Source organism: Desmodus rotundus, chromosome 3 (assembly GCF_022682495.2).
Source record: "Desmodus rotundus isolate HL8 chromosome 3, HLdesRot8A.1, whole genome shotgun sequence".
Taxonomy (NCBI): domain Eukaryota; kingdom Metazoa; phylum Chordata; class Mammalia; order Chiroptera; family Phyllostomidae; genus Desmodus; species Desmodus rotundus.
This window is the reverse complement of record NC_071389.1, coordinates 34,451,625-34,476,985: the sequence shown is the minus strand read 5'-3', so window position 1 is coordinate 34,476,985 and position 25,361 is coordinate 34,451,625. Positions and strand designations below refer to the sequence as shown.

Sequence of the window (25,361 nt, the reverse complement as noted above, 5' to 3'; positions counted from 1 at the left end):
ATGGCAATGGCCATGGTAAACGTACAAAATCAGGCAGAAAGAAACTGGAATTCAGGCAAGGGCCTGAATGATACAGAAGTCACAAGGTATGTGTGTGAATTTTAATTCTGTCAGCTCTCAGACTTGACCATGAAAACTTGGCCACAGAGACCTTCTGAGACAAAGGGCCTCTATGCACAGTTGGCTCAGTCCGACTGAGGACAGCCCAGCAGGGCTGAAAAAACAGCCTGCTGTTCAGGCCTCAGACTGATAGCAGTTGGGACCATCTGTGGGTCGTGGATACTTGGACGTGCTGGCCCTAGAGAAGAATCACCCTGGACAGATGCCCACACCAGAGAGGCCTGATCCAGCTGGCCTTTCCACGTCTCAAGTACAAACTGATGGCAAGGAACTCTCCAGAGGCTGCAGGGATGTGGAGACAAGAGGGGCCATCGTTAACATACAGAAAAAAAGAAAAAATTAGGCTGGAGGGATATATAAGAACCTGTTGACAATGGTCATCTCTGGGAGGTAGATTATGGATGTTTTTATTGTGTATTTGCTTCCTTTGGGCTTTCTACATTTTCTATAATACATTATTTTACTTAAAAAATTAAGAAATACAAAACAAGAAATATAAAATAAGAAAAGCAGACACTGTATTCACCAGTCTCTCTCAGACTTGAATTCCTTGAGGGCGTGAGGGCTCAAGGAACTGTGTTTTGTGCCCTGTTCGTCCTCCGGCGTGCAGCACCCACACTAGCACAATATGGCTGCTCTGTAAACATTTGAGTAGATGGCTTCTATTCTCTTCCGCTTCTCGTGCGGTGGCTCTTATTAATGCCTACTTTGTAAGCAAACTTGGATGTCTGCCTGCTAGAGTGCAGTTGATTAGATGTGACGACCTACAAAATGAATGGAGGGTCATCCCCCACCCACTAGAGGTACCCCCTCAGTGGCAGCAAAAATAATTAATGTTATCATCTTAATTAATTTGGTTCTCACGATAATCTATCATTCAACAAACATGTATTGAGCACCTGTTATGTACAATGCACAGTGTTTATTTCTTTAAAGAGTGTAAAAATAATTCTCATTCACAGATTCAGAAAAGTAATTGGCTCAAGTCACTCGCGGAAATAGGCAGGAAGGCTCAGAGTCTTATCCAGTGCTGTGCATCACCTCACAATGCTTTTTAACTGGCTAATAAATATTTGAGTGACTGTGTTCTATGTGGCAGACATCAGATAGACTGACAAGCAGCAAAAAACCAGTACGTGTTCAGGTAAGCTGGGGGGCAGATAAGGAAGCAGGGGAACCGCCCCCTGGCCTCACGAGAGGTTGCTGGATGGCTAGAGAAGCACACGGACCTCAGGGGGACGTGAGTGCTCACAGCAGATCAGGGGCAGTGGAGACAGAAAACTTTCAAAGCAAACCCACACTCTGCTGTACATTGCAGACTGATACAGAGCTTGAGTCTTCAAGAAATTTAATTTTTGTTTAGGATACTCTATATAAGAGGTCAAGTGCTTTTATAATATCTACAAACATTTTCCATTGACTGGGTGTAAAAGGTGAAAGGATTAAAAAAAAAACACGTTTTTTCCATTGAAAATGGTAGAGAAAATATTGGCACCTGAAGAGATAAGCTTTAGTTTATCTGGCAAGTTCTCTTTTGTAGTATACAATCTGATGATGTCAAATAAATGCAACAAACGTGTTTTCATCTACACACGCATTTTCTGAAGGACCTATCCTGTTCCAGGCTCAGGACTAGGTTGAGGGGGAAGGCACAGCTTTTACCTTCAATGCTAAAAATATTTCTCTCCCTTTACCTTTGACGTTATATATCTTTGTATACATATCTACAGATTCAGCTTCAGGCAGTCTTGAGCACTTATAGTGTGCCTGACACTGTGTTGCACGCGATTTCATTTAATTCTCCCAGAAACTCTATAAGTTAGGAAACCCCTTTGTATAGATGAGGAGAGATTAAAGATACTACTGAAGCTAGTGGCAGAGGGCTGTCCCTAGCCCAGTCTTTTGATTTGAGCTATATTACAAGCCAGACACACTGGAAGGTAAGTTCTTTTGACAGAGGAATCTTGGTTATGTGGGCTCCGTGGTTCTACAGGGTGGGGCAAAGTAGATTTACAGCTGTTCGAATGGCAAATAATACAGTAGTTAATAAATAACAATACAAGAATAAACTCTGTTTCACATACAAATGTAAACCTACTGCATCTTTACAGACTTGGGTGTGATTATGTACATTTATGAGCTAAATAGGGCAGCTCCCAAATACCAGTTACTTTTTGGTGGATGGATCTCTGATTTCAGGGGCATACAGTATTTGGCCAATTTGAGGGAAAGATTTAGCAGAGGAAAACAGTAACATCCAACCTTGTTTGGCAGACTGCTCTCCTGCTCTCAATTAATAAGAGCTCTCCATGAGCTGGCCCCTGTCCCCTGTACTCTGCTCTTCCCTGTAAAACCATGTAGGACTGCTTACATTTCCCTTGAAACACCATGCGGTTTCATGCCTTTGCATGTTCAAGTCGTTCTGTTTGAAACACCCACTCCTCACCTGTTCTGCCTTTTTAATTCTTACTTCTTCAGGAATGCCCTCTCTGAACTCTACCTGACTGGGGCGGGGCAGGGGGCTGTCGGTGAGACTCTGAATTGCACTGCCCTGTGCTTCCTCCTACAGCTGCCCTTGCCTGTATTGTAATTGTTTACCCGCGTGAGTTTTCCACCAGACTCTGAGCTTCCTGAAGCTTATAAGTCCCTGAACTTTGTTAGATTCTTGTTTCTGTGCCTGGTGCCTGGCACAAAGTGAATGCTCAAGAAATGTTTGTTAAATGAAGGAATAATGAACCCAGAGCCTGGATGCAGAAGAACTGGGTTCTAGTCTTAGCTCTGCAACTGACAACTATGTGTCTGTGCGCAAGTCACTTCCTTCTCTGGGCTCCAGTTTCCATATCTGTTATATGAGGAGGTTGGATCAAATGAGCACTAAGGGTCATTCTGGCTTGAGCCTTTCATGATGTTAAGATGTTATGATATTAAGAGGAGAAGTATGAACCATTAAAGTGGGGCTTTATTGACCTGTGACATTATCCTAACAAGAAAAACTCCTTATTTTGAGACACCTTAAATTGTGTCAGGTTTGATTTGTGTCAATACTGTTCAACCAGAAAAATAATTAGCTATAAGAATTTCTAAGTTCTGTTCTAATCTTTCCTGTAAAGTGAATGGCCAACGTTGTACTACCTTTTCTTCATGCTTGTTCAGCTCAATTAACATTTGTTAGATGGATCAATAAATGAATCAATCCCTTTGTAAGCCTGAGAATCTTACAGTGCAGGCAAAAGGCAGGATCATGCAACCATTCAGTCACTTGACAAATACTTTGGTGATTGGCTCTGTGCTGGATCCCAGAACACGTGGCGGGATGAAGAAGACAAACGTCACTCAAATGACACACCAATAACTTTATCAATTACAAATTGAAGCACCATGACTTACATTTGTTGCACACTCTTTAGGTTATAAAGGGCTTTTCTACACGCATGGCCTTATGAGAAGCCATGTATGGATAGTATAGGAATTAAAAGTACAGATTTTGATCTTGCCTGGGCCTGGGTCTGGGTCTGGGTCTGAACCTGGCTTACCCACTTAGATACAAACTGGGCTCTGGGACAAGTTTCTGAGCTTCACTTTCCTCATCTTTGAATGGAGAAAAAAATGAGACATTCATTACAGAGCTATTACGAGAATGCAGTGAGATAATGCATGTCAGGAACTCAATGCCTGACCTACGGCTGCTAAGCAGTAGCTATTATTATGACTGTGCAACATTTTGTTCCTCATAGCACTTATTCCTGTGTCTTCCTCTTCTCCAGAGGAAAGACAGTGTTTGATATCAGACAGATTTGGGTTCACAGCTTAGGCCCACCACTTCCTAGATGCAAAATGGAACTAATAACCCCTATCATAGCACTGTCCTTGGGAGTAAATGAGGTGACATTTTTAGGGAGCCACACAAAAATCTAACACATATTAACAACTCTTTTGACTTTGGCATCAATCCTTATCCTTCATTGGGTCAACTGTGTTCAGGGAATTGGTATCCCCTTCATGCGAACCTTAGCAACTCCAGGTAGGAAGAACCTCCTGGGGCCCTGCCGTCAGGAGTGGTGAGTGAAGTGGTCACTGAGACTGCCTGACTTGTCCAACATGGATCTTGGGAGAGACAGGGGAAGACCAGAGAAAGCAGGCCCACCCCCTGGGCCTCATGAGGAAAGGTAGTTGAGTCATCAGACTTGAGTAGGACGAAATGACAGAGCCAGCTCAGGGTAGTTTAATTAAATGTGCATTGATGTGGGGTTTTCATAGGTATAGTTAAGGTAATAGCCTTTGATATTGGGTAGTGGGATTTGAGAAATAGCTATTCAGCTGCAGGGAGGAGATGAAGTAAGGGCTACCCCAAGGCCTCTTGATCTCAAGCTGCCAAATTGCCCTGTAACTGCGGGACCATGGTGGGCCCAGGAAGTTGGAGTCAGCAACTCTGAAGCATAAAATCAGAAAGACTCTGAATGTTTGGATGGAGTGCCAGGTCCCAAAAAGAATGCCTCTTTGTCTACATGCCGTCTTTGCCAAAGCAAAACAAGTTTATCAGCATCTCCTTGAAACTGCAAGGGAGAGTCTAAAAAGTTTAAGCAAAATCGAGGATAAATGGACCTTGATTGCTCAATATTTTCATTACTAATTCAAGAAGTATAAAATGGTGTTGCTAAACTCTTGGTGAGCTGATTTTATTATTTTATTTTACTAAACATAAGTATGTAAAAGGGCTTAGTCCCCCTAACCATATTTTTCCATCTACTTTTAATGAGAATGCCCCATGACTTTCAACTGTACACACCCCTAGTGGTTTTCAGGACTTAACTCTCATAGAGGAGGGTAGGGTGCAGCATTAATGTATTAGTGGCTCAGCTATCAAATAGTTGAGCCACACCACTGGCAGTACACAAATGGCAGGAATTAGGCATCAGACGGAGGGGGGTGTTTCAGGAATATTGAAGTTATCCCTTGATATTCCCTTACTGTTCCCATAAGTCTTGCTCAGCCTTAGCTGCATCTTGTTGTCTCTAAACACACACACACACCCACACACAATTTTTATATGTTACGTTTTTTCTTCTTAACCCCTAGATGGGTGGAATCTTAACATAGGCCAGATTATGGCAAATTTCAGCTCACTGCAGGAAAAATTTATGGAGACAAAGAAAAGGATAAAAGTAAATACTGGAATTCAGGAATGTACTAACTGACTGGGAAAAGTCTGACTTCTATACAATTGTTTTTATCCATGATTACCAAGTCATCTCTCTTTCTTCAATTAAAAAAAAAGTAGTAAATGGAGAATGAACTCCACGAAAATAACAATGTTCATTTATTGACATAGGTATTTAAAACCAAGCATGAATCTTCCTAACGACTTCATGCGATGGTTACTATTATGTTCTCAGCTTTGCAGAGAGGTCTTAGAGAAGTGGGGTAATTTGCCTGAGGATAGATACACAGCTAGCACGAATCGGAGTTGAGATCTGAATCTAGGTCTAACTCCAGGACTGTGTTCATTACTGCTGGACAGTACTGCTTTCCTCAACCCTAGATTTTTTTAATATAACACTGCACTTGAAACACTAACAACCTCCAAATGTTGCCCTCCCCTAGGGCGGCTTGGTACAACAGAGAGTGGAGCAGACTCCCATGACTTAGTAGCTGCGCCATTCCGACAGGTCTTTTCACTTCTCTGAGCCTTAATGGAGATAATAATTATCACCTGCCATGCTCATTGGACCAGGCTGCTGTAAGAGCCAAATGATATTAAGGGGTGAGGAGGAGCCCTGGGGCAAGGTCTGCAGGCAAGGATTTTTTTGTCTGAGAAAGCTTTTGTCCTATAAATAGAATTATTTGATTGTCTCCTGGAGTGCTTTCCCATCTTCTCTCTCCTGGCTACTGTTATGAATCTCAATTTCATGTTTATTAAAAGGGAGAATTATGAACTAGCTTGAGCATTTCAAATCTCATTTAAATCCACTCTGGAAAATTGCTTCCAGAGGAGAGAGAATTGGAGCCTGAGTAACCCATGGGATGTCTGCTGCTTAAGTGATTCTGAAGGCAGTCTGCACAGCCGCCCATGCCCTCTCAGTTTGATTTCTTGGTGGTTGCTTCTCACATCTCATCCCGTTCAGGTTCATTAGGTCCCCCCTGGTTTTCTAGAAGGGCTCTTGGGAACAAATGCAGCTCAGAGAGAGTGGGGGTTGCATTGGACTACATGTCAAGGTTTGATAGAGAGGAGACTCAGAGCTTGGTCGTCTGCCTACAGTGGTCTCTCCCTTGTGCCCACTCCCTCCTACAGAGAAGTCTTCTGGCTACTTCAGCCTCATCAGAGGTCTTTGGAGGAAGTAAGTGTTCTCTTTGAAACACAGACAGCTCCTAACACAATATTAGACCCGAAAGTGCTAAGCCAGGGTCTGGTGTGCAATAAACGCTCAAGAGACATCTGAGTCAGGACGCGTGGTCCTTTTGTGCAATTCAACACATATTTATTGGGTATTTCTTCTAAGGCCTTGTCTTAGATGTTAGGAATGTAAAGATGCCTCTGCTCTTCAGGAACTTAAAACTTATTCAAAGAGTCTGAAATAAACCTACTTGCAGCCTAGTGTGATTCAGGGAATTACAGAGAGTTTCATGAAGGAAAGACCCTCACCAAGCATGAATAACGATAGCCCCTTGCATTTTATGTTGACAGTTACAAAGTACTTCTCACATATCTTGCCCATTTACTTTCACAGGAAACCTATGAGGTAGGAATAATTATCCACATTTTGCTGTTGAGGAAACTGAGGCTGAGAGTTAAAGTCACAGAGTTATAACCAGTTAGATGGACAACAGCAGGGAACAATGGAAAGACCATTGGCCTGGAAATCAGGTGACTTGGCTTATATGTCCGTCATTTGTGATTGTATGATCTTGGCTAAGTAACTTCCCTTCTCTGGGGCTTGGTTTCCTCGCCTTTAAAGTAATGTAGTTAGTCTAGAAAGGCCCTGAGATCCCTTACAGCTCTGATATGCTCTGGAAGAAGAGGTAAAGCCTTAGTGTGGGGGCTCTGGGATTGGATAGACTGGTTGTGCGATCCTGGGCAAGAGAAATTGCCTCAGTGACTTCATGATTAAGTGCAGATATTAGTAGAGCCCACCTCATGGGGTTATCGTGAGGATTAAGAACAGTAATGCATGTGAATGAAAAGAGAAAGTGTTGAATAAATGTGAGCAATGGTTATTATTTGTCCTAAGAGGCAGTGCTGGGCCTCTTTCCACCGCAGCAGTTGCACATGGCAGAGCCTGATTCTGGCCACCCAGGGCGCCTCAGAAGAGACAGGGCCTTGCTTTGCGAAGCTGCAAAACCATAGTCAACTATCTCTTGAAGATCAGAGGCAGTGTGGTATAGGAGAAAGAAAAATCAAACAGGGCTTAAAATCCCATTTTAGTTCGTTGTTAGCCATGTGGCCCCAGGCAGGTCACTTCACCTCCGCATGACTCAGACTCCTAATTTGTAAAGTGGAGATAATACCCAGTTTGTAGGGTTGCTCTGAGGCTTGAAAAAGATAATGTGTGCAAACTATCCAGCACAGCCCCTGGCACACAGTAGGTGTATAAAAAAAGTGCCAGAGATTGGTGAGGCCAAGTGCTGGGTCTCTCTGGCTGCTCTTTGTGTATATAAGCTGCAGGATTCTGTGCTCTCTGCCACCAGGTCTCCAGACCAGTGAAGATGCCAAATTGTATGCCCTCTCAACCAGGTGGAAGCCGTTCAGCAACGAGAACGAGACCTTGGTGGTTCAGTTTTCGGTGAAACACGAGCAAGGCATTGACTGTGGTGGCGGGTATGTGAAACTGTTTCCCAACACTCTGAACCAGGAAGACATGCATTCAGAATCTGAGTATTACATCACGTTTGGTAAGCCCTCTGCTAGCAGTCCCTGGCAGCCTGGGAGGCTTAAAGAGAGCAGCTGCAGATGTCAAAAAGGCTCAAGATGACCTGAAACAGGAAATTTCTAATGTGATAGCTCTACCCCTCTATGTTGGAGAACTCTTCAAAGGCCGGAAAAAAAGCGACTCTAAATTTAAATGTTAATATAAATAGACCAAAGAGGTGGAGAGGCACAGGATATAAAGAAGGCTCCAGTTTTCAGAAAAGGAGAAAGGGGTCATTAACTGTAGACACTTTCCAATGTAACTATTACAACCCTTTGTGCTCTGAAGGAGGTTCCTGCCCTCAGAGAGAGAAAAGCACAGGAGGTCAGGGATCACCTTTATCAAGCATCTGGAAAATGTCCAGTGTTGCATATGTAACCTCGATGTGTCTCTAGGCTTCCTTGAGGCAATCCAGCTCTGACTGAGCTCCAAACTTGAATCCAGTCTTAATGTGGTTGCTATTAAATACGAACAAACAACAACTAATCCAACTCCCAAAGCACAAATGAAGAATGTTGATTTTACTGAACATTTTTGAACAGGGTCAGAGGGAAGGGTTATACTACATGTCATACAGCAACATTTTCTTAAAATTCTCTCTAAACATTTCTTTCTTTGCTCATGGAGCTTCCGATCTATCTCTTCCAGGCCTTGTCCAGATCCTTCTCTTCAGCCCCTTTGCTCTTTTTCTGCCTGCATCTCCTTTCCCCCCAACTCCCTCCCTCCCTTCCTTCCTCCCTCCCCTCCTCCCTTCCTTCCTTCCTTCCTCTCTCTCTCTCTCTCTCTCTCTTTCAACTTTCTATTTCTTTGATATTCAGAGCAATTGAGCACTCTGGCATCTAAAATGTGTGGCTTTGCCCATCTCTCTTTTCTTCCAAATCCACTGGTCTCACAAGGCATTTATAAGTATGTGCATGGTAGTTGTAGTAGAAAAATTAGAAATAATTTTTTAAATGTGATTTTTTTTTCATGTGAATGCTATGTATTCAATGCTAAACAACCCAACAAGTTTGGGCTGTTATCATTTCCATTTTACAGATGATGAAACGAAGGCAAGAGATTTGACCAAGGTGAGTCAGTGGGAAGCCAGGATTTGAACCCGGTCTGTCTGGCTTTAAAGCCTGTGATTTTTCTGTTCCACCCTTTCACTGTCTTTTTGGTGGGGATACAGGCATGTGAGTAATTTTTTAAAAGGCAAAAAGAAAGACATACTTTGAAAAAAGGTGTTGCTGAGTTGCTTTGAGATCACAAGAGATGGCATGACTCAGTTCATCTGGGGCTTCCGGGAGGAGGAATTAATTGTTCTTTGAAGAATGAGTTAGATTTTAATAAGTAGGAGATGAAGGAAATGTAATGAGGGCAAAGGAAACGATGTGCAAAAAGGCTCAGAAGCGTGAAATTCAAAGGCAAGCTGAAGAACAGTACTGACTAGTGTGGCTAGAGCACATCTGTGTGTGAGTCTTTAAGTTAGAGAGAGCAATAACATCAGAGGCGGGGTTGAAAAACTAGGTTAAAACCTATTCTTGGACCTTTGTCAAGTTAAGCTCTGTAGGCTGAGAGCCACTGATCAACATCTCTCTCTAAAGTTTTCACAAAGCAAAAAGAATCTCAGGCTCTTCCTAGGTAAGCTTGAATTTTAATCTCGGCAATGATTCTTTTTTTTAATTTTTATTGTTATTCAATTACAGTTGTAAGCCTTTTCTCCCTATCCCTCCATCGACAGTGGTTCTTATTAGTTGTTTGAATTTGGGCAAGGTGCTTAACTTTTCTGAGCCGCAATTTTCCCAGCTAAACACGGAGATAGTAGTGCCTACTTGTGGGAATTAAAATATCTGCCCCAGGAGGGGCTTCCAGCTGGGTGTGGTCCGCGGGAACCCTGGTAGATCAGAGGGAGGGAAGAGAGATGTGTCCCTCAACTGTTTCTCTTCTGCTGCCCTCTCCACAGGGCTCTTTTTCTTCCGGGCTCTGGTAACTACTCCTCCTCACCTGCTCAGGCTTCGAGGAAGCCCTACTGTTGCTAGCCCAGAGCACAGACCCATTCCTTAAGTTTTCTCATGCCCTGCCCCCACCTTTGTAAATAGATCTTTTATTAAATTCTCCTCAAATAATCCTAAATTTGAGCATGCTATTTCCTATTGGAACCCTGATTAATACACAGGCTGTCTGTTTTGGCCTCAGACCAGGCAAACTGCCTAAAAGTGATGTAAAATCATGCATTGGGATTTAATTTCCAGGCCCTGACATCTGTGGCTTTGGCAACAACAGAGTACAGGCCATCCTTCGTTACCAAGGGAAATACCATGAGAACAACAAGACCATCAAGTGCAGGGTGAGTATGTGGCCTGGTTCTCAGCTTGGGGGAAGAAGGAGCATTTTAATATACGTTATTTAAACCTTACAAAACCCCTATAAATGAAATACTATTATCTCCATTTTACAGATTAGAAAATAGACCTAGAAAAGTGCTGTCAATTATAGAAGTTCGCATAGGAGCACTTGATCCAAAAGTCTAGGAAGACATACAAGGTTGTTTCTTGGAACAATGGTTGGCATGGCCTAGGTCCCACTGCTAGATTTTGGAAAGGAAGAGGCAAGTGGGAAATGCTAGGCTTAAAAATGGGGGTGAGAAATAATGAAGTCTTACCATTGGAGGCAGTATGGATGGACCTAGGCAGTATTATGCCAGGTAAAATAAGTCAGAGAAACACAAATGCCAGATGATTTCACTTATATGTGGAATCTAAAGAACAATACAAACAAACAGAATAGAAACAGACTCATAGACACAGAAAACAGACTCCAGGTTGCCAGAGGTGACTGTGTGAAAAAGGTGAAGGGTTGGGAAGTACAGATTTATAGTTGTAAACTAGCCATGATGTGAAGTACAGTATATGGAGTATGGCCAATAATATTGTAGTAACTATGTGTGGTGCCAGGTGGGTACTGGAAACATCAGGGGGAGCACTTTGTAAACTATATGATTGTCTAACCCCTATACTGCACACCTGAAACTAATAAAAAATAATATTGAATGTCAACTGTAATTGAAAAAGTTTTTAAAAATTTCTTAGGGGTGGGTTTACCTTAGTAACGTCAGGATAGAAAGACCTAAGCTGGCTGGAGGATAGTAGCTGGATTTCATCAATAACTCAATAAGCATTCACCGAATGCCAACCCCTTGGGCTGGGAATGGAGTGAGCGAGGCATGGCCCTAACTTCACAGAACTCACAGTCCAGTGAAGTGAAGAGTCAAGCAAAGGAGAGTGACAACCTAGTGTGATCAGGGTCCATGGAAACACATAGGAAGCCAATCTGGAGAATTAGGAAATGCGTCCCAGAGGATATTTCCCCTGTGCTGAAGTTTGGAAGAAGGACGTGAGCTGGTCTTGTAAAGGAGTGTGATGATTTTAGGGATGGTTGATTTCCTGGGAGAGGCAATCGCATGAGGAAGGTCACGAAGACCTAAGAAAGAGTGGCACTGCAAAAAGTTTGGTGCAGGCCGAGTGCGGGGCTGAGGAGGGAACTAAGTCTAGAGAAGCCCACAGGGCCTGGGTCATTGGAGATCTTGTGCCCTGGCTCGCGGCCTTCCGCAACAAGACTGTATGGGGGTTGTACATTCTTCCTCTTCTCTACTCTCTCCACAGAGGCTCCCTGAGGTCCTCCTCTAGGGTAGGGTAGGCCTTGTCCTAGAAGCTGCAGGCACGACAGATAAATCAGACATGGGCCCTACCACTGAGAAGCTCACAGTCTAGTGAGACAGAAAGAAAAGCAGACAAGATGAGAGAATGACCAGAGCCGTGATTTAGAGAAGGATGGGAGCTAGGGGAAGCCAGAGGAGTATGTACTCAGGAGAATGCTACTCAGAGTCTCTACTGGGTTAACCAGAGAAATGGGATAAGGGGTGTGGTGAAGCGTGTTTGTGTTTGTGAATGTGTGGGGGGTGCCTTTCAGGAACTGAGGGTCTATGTTAGGTGGTGCATTTAATGCTTGAGATCTAAAGATGTCCAACATGGAACTAAAATACTCCCTATTCCCTTTCCAGATCAATAAAGACACTCACCTATACACCCTGATCATCCGTCCCAATGCGACTTATGAGGACAAAATTGACAACAAGCAAGTAGCAGCTGGGGATCTGGAGGAAGACTGGAACTTCTTGCCTCCAAGGAAGATAAAAGACCCCTATGCCCGGAAACCAAGGAAATGGGATGAACTTCTGCAAATAGAGGATCCTGAAGATAAGAAACCTGAGGTCAGAGGGTATTTGACTGGGAAGCAGGTGGGGATTCAGATGTGGGGATGGGAACAATCGAGTGGAGACTGGAGGCACCATTCTCTCAAGGAGGTATCCGGGTAAATATTGTTACCCAACAAGGCATGGAGAGAAGAGGGAAGCAACTCACATTTGGTAAAGACCTATTTGACCTTCTGGTATCCTCTGTGAACAGTGTGCTATGTTCCCTATTTTATGGGTAAGGAAAGTGACACTTAGAAAATGAAGTGACTTGCCCAAGCACACATACAGTAGAACCAAGATTTAAACCAAGTAGAACCAAGACTCCAAAAGTATTGATAGGTTGTATGTGTGGAGTATATCACTGATTCATAATCATCCACTAGAAAGATGTACTGGATATGGATAGGAATAGGACAATCCAATGACTGAGAATGCTCCTGGGATTCAGAATCTATTAGGGAATGCAGGTAAGTACACAGAGGAAGTTCACACTGCATAATTAGTGCTGAGAGTCAGGGAAGCCAAATCCTGTGGGAGCCCCTAAAAAGGCTCTAACAACCTAAGTTGGGGTACAGGTGATGGTCTGGGAAGGAGGAGGCAATGCCTGAGTGTCTGGGTTAAGCTTGGATTTGAAAACAGACTCTGGGGTCAAATAGATATAGGTGTGAATCTGAACTCCACTATTTACTAATTGTGAGACTGCAACTTTAACAGTTAGACCTTGGGCAAGGAACACATTGCTGTGAAAGTCAATTTCACAAGCAGGGGTTATCATAACACTTGTGTGCAAAGGGTTCTGTGAAGATTAAATGAGTTATTCATATACATAGTATAGTGCCAGATATGTAGGAAGTCCTTAATATACAGCATTTAAATGTTAATTTACTGAATTTCAAATGTGAATTCACAAGAAGGAAGTGGGAAATTGGATTACAGGGAAGATATTCCACACCCAGGGAATAGCAAGAGCAAAGGCTCAACAGTTCGTGGAAAGTAACAGGACTTTGTGAAGAACTGAAACCAGCAGTTTAGTATTTCATGAGCATAAAGGTCAAGGTGGGGAGTGGTGGGAGATGAGGTTGTAATGGTCTGCTGGAGCCAGGCCATGAAGGGTCTCGCCTACAGCATTGCTACTTCACAGGTCAGAGCAGAAGCAGCCTCATGCAGAGTAGAAGTAGCCTCATGCTCAGGGTTCAGCAAGGGGTGGCATGGGGCCCTGAAGCTGAAATACAGTTCCTAAGGAGAGACCTGCAGAGAGGCGGGCAGTGGACCAACTACATATCAGGGATTCAGCAAAGGGCTCCAATTTCAGGGGGAAGGAATTGTGACTAGGTAATTAAGGCAGATGACCAAGTGAAGTGACTAGGGGTTGAGCACCATGGGAAAATTAAGGGCTAGGTTTCTTCCAGGCCCAGAAAGCAGGCTCAGGGCATCAAGACTAACCTACTGTCCTGGCTGGTGTGACTTAGTGGATTGAGTGTTGGCCTACAAACCGAAAGGTCGCTTGTTTGATTCCCAGTCAGTGCACATGCCTGGGTTACCAGCTGGGTCAGTTGGGGACATACAAGAAGCAACCAGTTGATGACACATCAATGTTTCTTTCTCTCTCTTTCTCCCTCCCTCCCCTCTCTCTAAAAATAAATAAACAAATAAATAAATAAAATCTTTAAAAAGAAAGACTAACGTCCTGGTGAGGACCATGCACCTGCTGTCAGGGTTGGCGGAAGGCCTAGGGGAGAGGAGAGATGTTGCAGGTCTCTATGCTCCCTGTTGACTGAACCTGGAGAGGATGGAAAATATTCAATAGTTAGATAGGCAGGGCTCTGTCAAGACAATAGCCTCCAGCATAGGTGCTGACTATTATGTCTCAAGAATCACCAAGGGATTGAGAGAGCCCAGCAACCAGGGAACTTTCCAAGTTGTAATGCTGCTGAATCTATTGGACTGGGCGTTGAAGCCTTCAGTCAATCTGGGCAAATGGTCAGCACCAAGGAGAACGTCCAGGTAGAACAAAACTTTGGAGGCTTCACAGTGGAAGAAATATGGAAGTTGGGGTAGGCTCTTTGTGACTGTCTTGGGAAATAGAAGGGACCTGGGGTACAAGGAAGGGCTGATACACGCCTGGGAGCAGGCTGCAGTGCAAGATAGATCACCGAGCGAGGCCTTCAGGAAGAGGGACCCTGGCTAGAAGACCTGTTCTGACAATAGGGCACATGATTGGGGGACAAGGAGGGTCAGAAACAAGGGAAATTCCCATCTTATCTGAGCTTAAAGCACTCAAGGTCAGTGTGATAGTGAACTTGAGAAAGGGCTGGAGTTGCTTAAAGGCTTTTCTCTCCTGTATTGGGTTTGTTTGCAGAATTCTGAACTGGGATTTCATAGAGGTGAGGACAGGAGGGTGGCAGGGGTGGGGGACAGGTCCAGCCTGACTATATTCTGAATCCCAGTTTCATCCCAGCTTACCCATCTGTCCTCATGGAGAAACATTTCACTTTAGGACTGGGAGTGATAGGGGACTTCAGAGTTGCAAAATTTTATTTTAAGTAACGGCTAATAAGCTTAGTAATCAATGCATGTAAAAGCTTTGTTCCAGGAACTGAAGGTGTGACCCACCCTGACTCCAGGAGACCATAAGCAGTTCCACCTTTGTTCCTCAGGAGGACTACAAGCAACTCAAGATGGTACCTGAGCCATTGTGCTCCAGGGTGAGATGACCACCACCCAAGACACAGCTAAAGACCACTGCCTGGGGCACAGCTTAAGACCACTGCTCAGGGTGAGAGTGCTGAAGTTGGGTTTTTTTAATCCAATTAACTTTTCCATGAATTCCAAACCCCTTACCTACCCTTTGTTCTGCTTATTAAAAGAGCCATTTTAAAATGGAATTTAAGATGGTCTGTTAGGGTATGAACCCACCATCTTCTCAGATCGCCGACCATCTGAGTAAAGCGCCATAAAGATTCAATCCCTGTCTCTGCTTAATGGGTTCAGTAGTGACAGGTAGCCTGAACTCCAGGGTCTTTTCTGGTTTCAGGAGGACTTTGAGTACATTCCAGTCCCAGACGCCAAGAAGCCAGATGCCTGGAATGAGGTGATGGATGGAGAGTGGGGAGGACCTTTGATACCAAACCTGCAGTATAAGGTGAGAGGGGTCTCTCTCTCCAATAGGTATGAGAAATAAAACAGAAGAGATGGAAATTTTGACTTATAAAACAGAAACTCTGATCCTGTGGTTGTGCCCCCCACCGCCCCAGCTCAAGGCTGGGCCTACTTGGGAGAGGGTTGGCTGCTGAAGGTCAACACTGGGAGGCAGAGGTTCAGGCAGCCCTAGGCTGTCGTCCAGGGTGGCAAAAAGCTGCCAAAGGAACACGGTCAAAAAAGGAAATGGCCTGGGGTCAGAAATCAGAAGTCTCAGAAATGGCCCAGAAAGGAAAAGCACAGCACATGCGTGAGCCTAAGGTGTTGGGGCATGAGGGTGCTTATTTTTAAGTTCTAACTCCTGAACTCATGTCAGACAGAAGTGAGGAGGAACTAAAGGAATCACCTATCAAGTGGTCCAGAGGTAAAACTGACGGAAGCAGCGTGATTTTTTCTGGCCACAGTTTCCTGTGCTGCACACCAGGAAGAGACTGGCCCCAAGTGCCGGAGTCCTTAGATGGTATTCCCTGTGAAGCTGCGTTTTCTTAACTTCATGGACAAACTTACGCAGAGAAGTGGGCCTGGGCTCAGAGTGGGCCTCTGCCACCTTGTTGGTTCCCTCTGGATAGACAGGGTAACTTGGAAAAGTCTTGCGCATTAGCTCGAAGAAAGGGAAGGAAGTTCCAGGAATCCTGCTCTGAATCCTTGTTTCTAATACACAATTGTCCTTATAAATTAATTGGTCTTTTTGATTGCCTGAGAAGGACAAAAAAAAATCACTAATGCCATGTTCGTTCTTGTTTCTTTGCTTAGGGACAATGGAAATCTCGAATCATTGACAATCCGTTACCAGGGGGAGTGAATTCATCCAGAAATGGACAACCCTGAATATAAGCCTGACCTACCATTTGTCACTATTATAACATCAGTGTTCTTGGCCTGGACCTTTGGCAGGTAAAGCTCTCTGGGCTCAAACTCACTGATCAACAGTCCCTCTAAAGTTTCCATAAAGTGGAAAGAGCTCCAGTCTGGAAATCATAAGCCTTGAATGAGTTCTTGATTTTTCTAAGCCTCAAACCACTTATCTTTAAGATGGGGTTAATTACCGTATTTTTTGGACTATAAGAGTCACCGGACCATAAGACGCACCTAGGTTTTAGAAGAGGAAAATAGGAAAAAAATCCCCATTCCACCTCAGCCCCCCACCCCAGAGAGCCAGGTAAGCTACATTCGGACTATAAGATGCACCCCCATTTCCCCCCAAATTTGGGGGAAAGTGTGTCTTATAGTCCAAAAAGTATGGTATATTCATCCTAATAATTATAATAGTTAAAATGCATTGAGTCTCTATCATGTACCAAGTATTATATTAGAGAATTTGCAAATGCCATTTAATTCTCACTATGAGATCTCTTATTTTCTAAATTTGAAAACTGAATTTCAGAAAAGTTCAGTCACTTGCCCGAAGACATATTTGGTAAGCAGAAAAGCTGGGATCTGAATGCAGGCCTTTCCAAGGCCAGTTTCAGGGGTCCAATACTTTACACTGCTCTGCTGATCCCATATGATTCTTGGGGGTGTGTCTGGAGGTAGAATAGAACCAGAGATGTCATAAAACTTTGAAATATTAAAGATCCACAGACAGATATTGGGGGAGATTGTCCCAGCCATGATGACAAATCCTGACCTAGCCTCCCTCTCTTTGCCATTGCTCTTTCCTAGCTCTGATTGGAAGGGAAAGGGGAAGGCTCATATGCTCAAGATTTCTAGAGTTCTCTCTATCCCTCTCTTTCCTGAGATCTGTTATTGAAGACGCGGAGGATTCTTCCCTAACTCAGGAGAAAAGAGAACACCTCAAACACAGGCCCCAGCATGAAGGCCTTAGCTCAGGAGGCCTCTTAGAAACTGCAATCTACCTAGTCTTAGAATTGCCTTGGAGAGGCAGGGAACTCACTTTTGTTAAATACTGGCCTGGGGTCAGTGCTTGACCTCTATTACATCCTTTAATTCTCACAATTCTGTAAAGTAAGTATTGCTGTTCCTTATTGTTATTCCATTTTACATTTGAGAGAATTGAGACTCAGCAATGCCAAGTGACATTCCCAAGAGCATGTTCTCTAGAAACTGCAGCCACTTGTCCTTGGGTGTGTCCTGGATGGTTCTGTGGCCAGGGAAGTCTCCGTCCCTGACCAGTGCTTTCTACAGTTCAGGGTCACCGAGGGTGTCTTAGACAGACACCTCCTATTTGAAGCTTTCTTGGTTTATCCACTTCTACCTTATTTATTTCTACTTTCTTAGTTTCCTGGCTCAGTGAGACCAGCATGGGAGTGCAAGGAGACGGTGTACATAAATTGCCACATGCACAGGAAGGTTCATGAGAGAAGGAAGGAAAGGGAGAAAGGAAGGAAGGAAAACACTGTACTTTACATATATTATTTCTAACTTACATGACAATACTGCTACAGGGTGATTATTTCCAATACTTTTCTTATGACAACATAGGCTCAGAGATGTTGAGTCACTTGCCCAAAGTCACACAGCTAGTATGTGGTTGAGCTGGTCTGTATGACTCCATGACTTGTGCTCTTTCTATTCTCTTCCTTTATCATTAAATCATCTCTTTTGTTATCTGAAGAATGTGGATAGAGTTTGCACAAGTTTCCATTGTTATCTCTTTTCAGTTATCTCTTCTTAAATAATAGGGACTTTCTACATCTTGTAAAAATATGTGGTCATGTTAATATGCCTAATCTGATTGTTTCCTTACGATGCACTGGGGTTTTCTTTTTCACTGAAATCATCAAGGTACACATTTTAAACTGTTTCTTTATTTATCTACAAAAGTTTAAAATCATTTGGTGCTAATTGCTCTGAGTTCTATCGATCTCTCTAAGCAGGCATACCTTCCTATTTGAGAATTTACATCATGCAGAAGGAATGTTTCTCAAAGTACATACCATTCACTCAGAGATTTTATTAAAATGTAAATTCTGACCCAGCAAGTCTGGGTTGAAGCCTGAGAGACCGCATTTCTGAAACTCCAGCATTATCTCTTTACCATTTTTTTCTCTGATGACATAGTTCTGCACAATGGGGTCATCACCCTTGCAAGCATCTTTTTCGTCTGAGTTCTAATTGGATCTGGCACTCACAGGTCCTACCCAACCCCACACACTCAGCCAACCAGGCACATCCAGTTTACCACAGGATCTCGATACCTTGTTGGAAAAGCCTAGTGACTCTCAGTGTGGAAATGGGCAGGAATTCCCTTAGCTGCCCTGTCCCAACCCAGGTTTCCAGCCTTCAGATGCTCTGTAAGCACAGTTGCCCACATGGTCTGTCTTAGCCTATTAATCTGGTTAACTTTCTGGCCTAGTCCCTGACCCTTCCTGCTCTGTTTTGACCTTCCTTCCTTCCTTCCTTCCTTCCTTCCTTCCTTCCTTCCTTCCTTCCTTCCTTCCTTCCTTCCTTCCTTCCTTTTGCTCAGAAGTAATTGCATTCTTTCATCAAGACAGAGACTGGGAGGAGATGGCAACAAACAAAGAAAATTCTTTCTCTTACCTTTGGGGCTCCATAATGCAGTGAGCATAGCCTAGCCACAGTGCAAAGCATGTTGACATCCCTTACGTCATATGGTCTGTGTCAAGCCCTGTGAGGCTGGGAGAGTTCGAAAAGGGGACTTGATTTGCCAAGATCCCAGAGGTGATAAGCACCCAGACCTATACACTTTTCATTTTATGGTCCTAGCGGGGTAGCACAGGACACCAGATAACTTTCAGTGAATGAACAGTTTAGGTTTTACAGTCTAAAAAAGCTCTTTCCCACATGTCCTTTTCTGAGAACTGTATAAGAAAGCAAGGAAGCTGTATTTTCTTCCATTTTCCGGATGAAAACATGGAGGCACAGAGAGGATGTGAGAACACCAAGGTCCCTCCTCTATAAGTTTTAGGAAGTTTCAGGACGGACCCTCAGGTCCTGATTCTTAGTTGGGGGCAGAGCCATGAGTTTCGTGTAACAGGCACGGAGCTAAGGGGGCACTGCAGAGAGCAGGGGCAATTAGGAGCATTTCTTATAAGAGCACGGAAAGGCGAAGAGGCAACAAATAAGCTCAAAAGAGAAAAAAATCAGAAAGATTTACAAAAAATCTTGAAGTTACACAAAGAATTATTGAACCCTTCTTTAAAATGGCTCAGAGCAAAATAAGAATTTGTATTCAAAATGGCTATTTTGTTATTTATTTTTATGTTCGAGGCAGGGTTGGTAGGATGATGTAAGCCAAATAAAGTCTTTCTTATTTAAAAACAAAACAAAAACATCTTTTCAAATCCTGGAGGAGGGACATACGATAACTCATGCTGCAAACTATCTCTTGGCCACACAACTGCTCCCATACAATTCACTTGCTGATTTGCTTGACATACTGCTAATACAAAACACGCACACACAGAATGACGCCCCACTTGCTCCTTCTGAAACACCCAGATACTGAAAGTACATGATAGTAACTATTACCATTTATTGACTATTATTGTCAGACACTATGCTTTACATTTATTATTTCTAACTTACATGACAATACTGTTACAGGGTGATTATTTTCAATACTTTTCTTATGACAAAAATAGGCTCAGAGGAGTTGAGTGACTTGCCCAAAATCACACAGCTGGTATGTGGTTGAGCTAGTCTGTATGACTCCGTGACGTTGTGCTCTTTTGATTCTGTTCCTTTATATCCTTAAATCAGACTGAAATGATTATATACCACATATATGAATGCATCTTTTCCTTTAATTGTAAATACTAAATATGTTATTTTATGAAAATAGAGAAATATGGTAGAGAATCTAAATTCTGCTAGCACTCCTTTTCTGTTCCTTGTGTTCTTTTAGTTTTTCTGATTACATTAGGAGAGAACCTTAAAAAAGGGCATTTGTCAGTGGCATCAGCAGTCAGCACTACCAATCTGAGCTGAGACAAGAGCCTCTGGGTTGCAATTTGGGGCCCAGTAGAGTGTTGAAAAGTTCTTCCCAACCCTCTAAAAAGAGGTCAGAAGCTTGAGGAGCACAGACCCTCAGGAAACAGTAAGTTAACTTCCTTCTAGAGTGGATCAGCCAAGGTGGTACAGCATCCTGAACCCTCTGTATTATTAATCACTGTTGTACTTCCTCATCCACCTTAACTATTGAGTAAAAGCTCCCGTGGCCTGGGAATCTACATTTAGCAAGGCCCCAGGTGATTTTTTAAACCCTATGACCTGGTTCTAATAATCCCATTGCTTTCATTTCAACAGGTGAAGTCAGGCAGCATCTTTGACAATTTCCTTCTTACGAACGATGAAAAAGTTGCTGAAGAGGTTGGAAATAAGACCTGGGGAATAAGAAAAGTAAGACATTTCCCCGCCCTGAATTCCAGGTGTCTGACTCCTCATTGGTACAACGTGCTTTGCATTTGAAAAATCAGCCTCACAGTCATTGTCTTATTTGCTGACCACATGGCCGTGAGGTGGGGAAAGGAACTCACATTCATTGGACAGCCACAGCTTTGTACTTAACTCTGTGAGCACTTTCCAAAAGTTATCCCACTTAGCCCTTAAAACAACCCAGCAAGACAGATATTATTCCCATTTTTCACATGTAGGCACTGAGATTCAGAGAGTATATGTAAACTGTCCGAGGTCACACACAGCTTTTACCTTGTTGCTTTTGAACTCACTCTCCTTCTGCGTCACTGTCCCTGCTCAGTGTGGTGAGTTGGAAGGGAGCCACTGAACCCATGTCTGATGGATGACTTGGAGGAAGAAGGGAGGTGCTCGTGGTGTCTACCAGGTTCCTGCCCTCCTGGGACTATTTTATGGGTGGAGTGATATTTGGGACAATGGCTCCATGATGGTGACACCCTCCATCCTGACTTCCTGGTTCTGCAGGAAGGTCCATCCAAACAGGTTTTGACCAGCGCTGGATTACCCAACAGGCAGCCTAAGCTCATGCTTAGGGTGCCAGGAAAGCACAGGCATACACACACAAAACTTTTAGAGAACTTTGATACTTAACACTTAGAAAGAAGCATTGAAGTACTCACCATGGGAAAAAATTATTAGACTTTTGTGTACTTTTTAGTCTGGTTTTGTTTTGCTTTTACTTTGGGCTATCATTTGATATTGTTTTGTTGAGGCAATATTACATATTGGTTAAGAGAATGAATTTTAGAGCTAGATTTGCTTAGGGTCAAATCTAGGCCTTATCACTTATTAGCTGTATGATATTGGAAAGGTTATTTAACCTCTCTGGTCTTTGGTTTCCTCATCTTTAAATTGGGAATGATGGTAACAACTATCTTATAAGTTCCTCTCATATAGTAAGTGCTCAACATGGGTACCTATTATTATTAAGCCATACATTCCCTTGACAAATACTTGTTGAGTGCTTGTTCACAGCACTGTTATAATTACTGGGGATGTATCAGTGAAATAAAACAGAAGTTTCTGCCTTCAGGGGGCTTACCTTCAGTTAAGGGAGACCAACAAGAAACATACGAAGAAGTAAATATATATTAGTGAGATGGTGAGGTAAATGATGCAGAACAATAAAGCAATAATAGAGTGGACTGTGATCATGAAGACTTCGTTCTTTTAATAGAGGTGGTCAAGGCAGACTTCAATGAGTAAGTGAGATTTAAGAGACTTGGAGGAAGTAAGGAGCAAGCCATGCAGATATCTGGAGAAGAAAAGCCTTCTAGGTAGTGAGAACAGCAAATGCAAAGTTCCTGAAGTAGGAGCATAACTTGCTTATTCAAGAGGCAGTAAGGCCAGTGTGACTAGAACTGAGTGAGAGAGAACAAGAGTAGTTGGGACCATATGCCTGAGTAAAATGCCCATGGAGCCATGTTTAATAGAGGAGTGATATGCTCACAGTTTAAGATATTACACTGGCTGCAGTGTTGCAAAAGACTATGGGAATAAAAAAAAGACCATAGTGGAACACAGCAGAAGCAGGTGGTAGTGGTCGAGGTAAAGGGAAGTGCTCAAGTTCTAGATTCACTCTGAAAGCAAAACTCACAGGAATGACTAGGTAAGAAATATGGGATTATAGCAAAAATGGGTTCAAGGAAGAATGGAAGAACAAGAAATGGGAGGTATAGACCAGTCTTTTGAGATCGTTTGCTGTAAAAAAGGTAGAGAGAAGGGGGTGGTACGTAAAGGGAAATGTATGTTGGTCAAATTTTTTTATATAGAGAGCTTCCTGCCTACTCGTATGCTAATGGGAATGCTCCAATAAAGAGTGAAATAATATAGGAAAGAAAGAGAAGAATTTCTGGAGCAATGTTCTTGAGAATGTGAGAGTGGTTGAGATTTGTTGCCCAAGAAGATAGGTTAGCTTTCCACAGGAGTGCAGACATTTCATTCGCTATCACAGGTGTAAAGGATGACTACATGAGAATAGATACAAGCAGGTGGTAGCTGTGGTGGTAGGAGCATGTGTCCGTTGGAGTCTCTGGAAGCAGACATCAAGATGGAGCTAGAAATGTAGATTTATTGGGGATAATGCCTGGGCAAGAAGAAGGGTAGAGAGTACAGGAATAGGCAGAAGAGTCTAACATCTGTGAAAGATGGAGGACTGTGTAGGAATTGCTGCCAAGTGCAGTGCAGCTCTGAGAAAGTCTCGCCAGCTCAGCAGGGCTCCAGTGGGAAGACTGAGTGTGGGGGAGTTCCATTTTGGAAATGGCCAGATGGCCACACTCAGCCACTGGCAGGGGGCTGCTTTGGAACAGCATGTCCTGGGTTCAAATGCTTCAATGGATCCCCAGGTGCTGCAGCTGCAAGCTATCAACTCACTGCATTCCTCACAACTGACCGACAAGTTCTTCTTCAAGAACAATCCAAGTGGCATATCTCCATGGCTGCCGCAGAGTAAATGGAAAATTTCTAATGATTATGAAGTAGGAAGTAAGGCCAACAACTTAGCATGAGATTGGGAAAGATGTGTTGAAAGTTTGAGGAGAAGAAGCAGGTGAGAAATAGTTATCTAAGCTGGAGAGTGAGGCAACCACAGAAAAATAGTGGGCTCACCGACTAGGACTTAAGGGCTCTCACTTCAGTTTAGTCATAATGAGTTTAAAATGAGAACAATCATCTCGGTTTTATTGTTTTCTCTAGCTACTTTCTCTGCTTCGGTGCAGGAATGGGGATTGGATTTAACCAGAGTTGAGGGTTTTCCCAATCAAGGGAGGGAAGGGCAAGGAATGGAGGATGTCTGCAAAAGATTGATCACACAAAAATAAGGAAAGGAGAAAAGTGAGGACATGAGTTGGTGGAGGTGTAATGAAGAGGAGATAGGTTCAGTGGATTGTTGTAGGTCCAGGTGGAGTTGAGGAGTTGGTGGAGTTGGTTAGAGCAGTTTTGGCAAACACTGGAGGGTGGAAACAGATACGTGAATAGAGCAGTGAGAGGGAAGTAAAGAAATAGAGACATTACTGGTGATGAGTGCTTTCCAGGCAGAAGAAAATGAAAGAGAGATCTTTTCCCCCTAATAATGTGGGGAACACAACAAGATGTCAAGCACTTGCCCCCAGAAGGATTGTAACTGGCCCCAGCCTTCATGGTTCTCAGTCTAGCTTTGTCCTCCAAGACGGGGTAAAAGACCTCTTGTCCCAGATGCTCTAGGTGAGGATTAGAGACCTGAAGGAGTTTCTACTGTGTGTCCTTTCTTTAAGGCCCCTCTGAATAGGAACATCTATGAAGAAGGTCCTAGGGATCAAATTCTTGGGCCTGGATGAACACATCAGAGAACTCAGAAGGGGTCCCATTTCTGACTTAATGCAAGGTTTTACTGGTCACAGCTGAAAAGCAAATTCAAAGAGTTCCTTGTGTTACTGTGATGTAACAGAAAGAGGGCCAGACTAAGAGCCAGAAAAGCTGGTTTCTAATTCTAGTTCTGCCACTCACAAGCTATACAGCTTGGGCAAATTATTTAATCAGTCTGGACCTCATATTCCTTCTAGAAAGTGAGACTAGTAACACCTCACACATTGCTGTTTGTCCCACACCAAGTTTAGCAAAGCAGTAGGCATTCAGTAAATGTTTGTTGAATCTGAACCAATTTTATTTATGAACAAATGACATACACACTTCACTCCACACATAATTTGTATGAATAATTTGTACAAATTTGAAAATTTGTATGTAAATAAACATTGTCCCAGAAATCATTAAGAGTGTGGGAAGATGCTAGACATTTCTAAAGTGGGTTAGCTTTGTTTATAGCATCTGTAAATTATTTTGAAATTGCACATTCTAAACAGGATGTAGAGGAGCAATGGAGAGAGCTGTTTGAAGAGATGGAAAAAAGAACACAGGAAGAAGAAGCCAAGAAGAAAAGGGGAAAGGAGGAGGAGAGGGAGGATGACCTCTGGGAAATTGAAGAAGAGGGAAATGAAGAGGATTTTTCTGAGGAACTAGGAAATGACAGGCAGATGAAGGAAGTTGATGCTGAAAGAGCATTTCTGGGTAGAAAGAAAAAAGTTTATGTTGACCGGAAGGATGAACTGTAACTGGGTCAAATGCTTACATTCAGAGGCACATGACGTTGCTTAGAAGAAGAAATGTTCGCAAGGTTGGCGAAATCTGGGGAGCAAAATTACTTGCCCTTTTTGAGTAAACTTTGGGTTTGTACTTCACGTCCTTTGCTGTGTATGCCCTTGGGAAAGCCTCTTGCTTTTATTTCCTTGTTGATGGAAAAGGTGTGATGATTCCTGTTTCATAAGGCTGTTGTAGGGATTAAATGAGATATGTGTGTAAAGTGCTTGATATAAATGTACAGTCAACAAATAGTAGCTATGACTACTGTCATTGTCATGGTGTTTATGAGATTAATTGTTGGTAAATAAGCTCCTGTATAAAACCGATCCCCGCTTTCAATTTATCTGGTATAGCCGGGAATTTTGTTTACATATCTGTATTTCTCAGTA

General features: G+C 43.1%; 1 pseudogene; it reads left to right on the top strand.

Annotated features, from left to right (window-relative positions):
- Nucleotides 1-25,361, top strand: LOC112314501 (calreticulin-like; annotated as a pseudogene).